Below are 5,369 nucleotides of genomic sequence, written 5' to 3'. Positions count from 1 at the left end.
AAGTGACAAAACCAAGGGGTGGGGCAGTTCAAGCCTGTGTACAGTATAAGGATGTGGAGATTTGGAGGAAAAGGAGGAGGTGGGGGAAGGGGATGAGGTCATAGAGGAGCTGTGTGGGGGAAGGAAGGCAGATACCTTTAGCACATGGTGAACTGGTCGAGATGGGTTTGGAGGGTCCATTGAGACCATTGAAGGGTAGGATAGAGAGCCAGGAAGGCGGTGTCATCAGCATATTGGAGAAGGGGGTGGCTTGGGCATATCGGGGGTGTACAGGAGATAGAGGAGAGGGAAGAGGATGGAGCCCTGGACGACGCCAGCAGTGGGATAGAAGATGCGGGAGTCGGTGCTGGGGAGTGTGACATGGGAAGGATGGTGTGAGAGGAAGGAAGCGACCAGAATGACGAAATTGATAGGCAGGGAGTAGGTTTGGAGTTTAAAGAGGAGACCGGGATGCCATATGCAGTCATAGGCATTTTGGAGGTCGAGGGAAACAAAAATGGTGGATGAGGAGTTAAGCTGGAGGGAGAGTTGGTGGATGAGGTTAAGGAATTGGTCTTCGGTGAAGAAGGAGGTTTGGAAGCCACACTTACTTTCAGAGTAATTTTTGCTTAACTGAACATTTTTTGCTTAACTGTGTGTACGTACTTATAAACCTGTATGCAGTAGCAACATCTGGCGACTTTTGGCAGAAATATGTTTCTCCTCTTGCAAGACAAAATTAGACTAATTACAGCACGAACAGAGGCATTCAAGCAGTTATTCTTCCGGTGCTCTCCAGACACCACTGGAAAGGGAGTAAAACTTATTCTGCCACGCTCTGCACAATGGTGATAAGTAGGGGGCTGGAAAATATATCTAGATTCTTCATTCAATACTGGTTCTTGAAATTTTTTGAGTGGACTTTCACGGGGTACTTTGTGTCTGTCTTCAATATTGTGCCACTAGGTGTTCTTTAACGTTTCCGTCATGCTCTCCCTTAGATCAAACAAAGAAATGAAATGATCGTGTAGCACTGATGACCGGGAGGACTCATCCGGGGAAGTTCGGCCGCCGGGTGGCAAGTCTTATATCAGGTGACGCCACATTGGGCGACTTGCGTGTCGGTGACGATGAAATTATGATAACACAACGCCCAGTCCACGAGCTGAGAAAATCTTCAACTCGGCCGGGAACGGAAACTAGGCCTGCTGCATGATAAGACAAACTCGTTGCCACTCAACTAAGCAGGTGGACTACGGCCAAACAATCCTGTGACTATTCGTACTGCCCTTCTATGTTTATTTTCAGTATCCTCTGTTAGACTTATCTGGCACCGATCCCACACACTTGAACCACATTCTGAGACGGGAAGTATAAGTAATATGTAAACCATCTCGCTTGTACATTGATTACATTTTCCCAGTATCCTGCCAATGAAGCGAAGTTTGCCAAATGCCATCATACGAGTGAACCTATGTGATCATTCCATTTCATATCTCTAGAAATAGTTACTATGAGGTATTTATATGAGTTGACTGGTTCTAATTAAGAAACTGTGATATTGAAATCATAGGAAAACACGTTTTCTTCGCTTTCTAAAAGGCATAATTTTACTTTTCAGTATATTCAAAGCAAGTTTATCAAGATCTGCAGCATTTTTTCAGGCTTCAGTATAGACAACTATATCATCTACAAAAAGTCCGACGTTGATATTAATACTTTCAGCCAGGTTATTAATATGAAGTACGAGCAACAAGGATCCTAGTTAGAGTTGCCATATCCAATTTGCAGAAAGCTGAGACAGGTAGTTTAGAAATCAGTTAGACAAGGACCCAAAAGTCTGGATGTAAAAAATAAGTAAACTGTCAATAATCAGATAACTTTTTCCTGATATTATGCACACTGGTAGAACGTAATTCACACACAAAATACAGGCTCTTCTTATAGTTTCTGTTTTGAGAATTTATCATAACGCTAAATAATGGCATAAAAATAACTTGATTCTTCAGTAAGTCACAATGCGTATTTGCAAAGCTTTTTGGTATATACATTATAATTCTATATGCATTGCAAAGTCTGCGCCGTTCGTCGTTCTGTTATGTAATAGAGGAAGGAAATTCATCGCTATGTGTATCCTTCCACATGTACACTGTAAATAAAGGTTGCCACGTTTTACAATCCTATGATTCCTAAGCCCTTTCACAAGAAATATTTAACACAAAGAAAAACGTGCGTTATAGGATTGAATATGAAGAAACACATGCAAAATAAAGAATTTTGTTCTTTGCCTTTCTTAATAATGGTAATGAAACATTTATACGTAAGAAGGACCGACGTTCAGCGTTGTTGCTGTAGTTAGTTAACATACGTAACAAGCAAACATCTCCATTCACATTATTTGTATACCATAAGAAAAAAAGAAATGAACGACGTATCACGAAGGAATTATCCGAATGGGGTAGAAATCGATAAATGTGACGAACATGTACAGATATACAAATGATTACAATTTCAGAAAATCTGGATGGCTTATTCAAGAGAAAGAGCTTCACTAATTGAGCAAATCAATAACACTTTTGTTCTCCGCCCTATGCAAGGATTTATTCGGCTTCGCATTGATTGATATCATCGTCGGACATGCTTCTCAAGGTTACCATGTCAAATACTGTCCAGTTGGCTCGTTAGGTCATTAAAATGCCTAGCTGGTTGGTGGGGACTGCTCATAATGCCCAAACGTTCTCAATTGAGGAAACATCCTTGAATATTGTTCGATAGACAGAGGTAAAGAAGATAATCTGAGGGCACAAGATCAAGTGAATAGAGTGGGTGCAGACTGATTTCCTAAACTAACTCGTTCATAGTTTTTTTTTGCCAGTCTAGCAGAATGCAGGCGGACTTTATCGTGGAAGAGCATTATTCCACGCAGTCTTTCTGGCCGTTGCTCTAGGATTGCTTCTGCAAAACATCTCAATTGTCGACAGGAAGTGTCAGCAGTAATGGTCACATCACTGGGAAGTAGTTCATACTACACCACTCCGTCTGTTCCACCAGATGCATAGCATTATCTATTGTGGAAACGCGCAGGTTTTTGTACGGGGAGTGGCTGCCTTGTTTTGGGCCCAACTATTCCTTTATTTCCCTTATGTTAGCACAAAGGTACCATTTCTCGTCACCATTAACGATACAGGATAGTGATAGTCGTCACGAGCCAATTGATGACGAGCCTGCAAAGATGCACGTATGGCCACCCGCTGATTTTTGTGATTTTGGCTTAGAGCGTGCGGTACCCGTACACCCGATTTTTGAACCTTCCCCACTGCATGGATATGTCGCACGATGGTGGAATGACCACAGTTCATGACATTTACCTGTTCTCGAGATCATAGTAGATGCATTGGTTTAAACGATCATCATTAAACCCCGAAGGTCTTCCTGAACGTGGAGAGTCACTAATGTCAAAATTATTCTTCTTAAACCGAGAAAACCACTTTCGTGACGTACTGTGTCCTATGACATTATCCCCATACACGGCGTAAATGTTTCTGACTGCCTCCGGTTCTGCCATCCCTCTACTGATCTGAAACAGAAGAATATGTTGGAAACGTTCCGATTTCTCCAGTTGGCACTCCATTTTCTAGCGTCCAAAGTTTCTATCACTATCTCCAAATGACAAAATGTAAACTCATGTAGCAACGGAGAACTGCAAATAAGGAATGACATTCGAGAAATAAACACATAGCAACCGGGATACTAACACGCAAAACCAAAGTTGTACGAACTTAAGAACCAACCTAATACCAAGAGAAGTCACCCAGCGAGGTGGCGCAGTGGTTAGCACACTGGACTCGCACTCGGGAGGACGACGGTTCAATCCTGCGCCCGGCCATTCTGACTTAGCTTTCCCGTGATTTCCCTAAAGCGCTCCAGGCAAATTCCGGGATAGTTCCTTAGAAAGGGCACGGCCGTCGTCCTTCCCCGTGCTTCCCTAATCCGATGAGACCGATGACCTCGCTGTTTGGTCCAATACCCCAAACAACACAACGCAAGAGAAGTCGGGGACATTCAATGGAAAATAGGGGGAAAGAGGAAAGAAAGTTAAAACACTGCTGAGAAAACAGCGGCTGAGGCGTCCATTCGGTTCATAGGCTGACCACAACCTCATGGCACAACATCCTAACCTTCCCGGCTACCGCCATCGATGTTATTCATAAACTAATTTCGAATCCTTCGTGTACTCTACTGTTTTTGAAGTGAATACACATTATTTTTCGAAATGTTAGCAATGCCCAAAAGTCGGTACGTGTCACCACTAATAATGTCCGCCCCCGATAGCTGATTGCTCAGCGTGACGGATTGTCACTCCTCTGGGCCCGGGTTCGATTCCCGACTGGATCGGGGAATTTTCTCCTCCCAGGGACTGGGTGTTGTGCTGTTCTCATCATCATCCCATCATCCTCATAGGGTGCAGGTCGCCGAAGTGGCGTCAAATTGAAAGACAGGCACCCGGCGAACGGTCTGCCCGTCGGGAGCCCCTAGCCATACGATAAAAAAAAAAAAAAAAAATCGGAACGTCCCGTGCAAATCGTTAACACTACTCCCAATTCATTTCCTTAAGCAAACATGAAATTATTTCTATTTTTGTCGACGACCCCCTCAGTCCTATAGACCAATAAATATTCAACCCCATCACTAATTTTTTTGATATCTCACATAATCGTACTTTTACTACTAAACGTAGGTGTCGTATCGGTATAAATGCTTTGTGGAAGTCCAGAAATACTGCATCCATATAATTTTTTTGCTCAGTGACTTTCAAGACGTCAGTCTTGTGAGAAAATCACACATCCGGTTTCGCTTGAGTATTGTTTTCGGAATGAATGCTAGTTGGCTTGGAGGAGGACATTTAGCCCAGTCAACGAAGACTAAATAAGGTAGATAAGGGAAACAATTCGTGCAGTGGCAAATTTTTCTACAGTGGTAATGGGGTAGGAGTAAGTGTCCTGAAAAACATACTAAAAATCCTGACCGCTAGGATGTGAGCGTTGGCGACCTTTGAAGCCCTTTTTTATATATTTTGGAATAAGTCCAAACCCGCTGCTTCTAGCGATAATATTTCCTAGTACAAAGTTAAGCTACATTCAATTTCCTACAACAAAGCTCTTATTCATTTTTTCTCACGTTGCACATATTATTAAAAATATTGTTTTAACGGTATAAAATCAATGTTCGTATTTAAATGAAGTACGGCAAAAGCAATTACTAAATGTGTGTACATCGTCTAAATGCAGTACTGCCCCTTTAGAGGAGGTATTTACATAAACTCTGTTCATATGCTGTCTTGCGTTATATTATTAATAGCCCACAATGGTATTGGATGTAGTATTAATGCA

Source organism: Schistocerca serialis, chromosome 4 (genome assembly GCF_023864345.2).
Source record: "Schistocerca serialis cubense isolate TAMUIC-IGC-003099 chromosome 4, iqSchSeri2.2, whole genome shotgun sequence".
Classification (NCBI taxonomy): Eukaryota; Metazoa; Arthropoda; class Insecta; order Orthoptera; family Acrididae; genus Schistocerca; species Schistocerca serialis.
Note: the sequence above shows the minus strand (reverse complement) of the source record.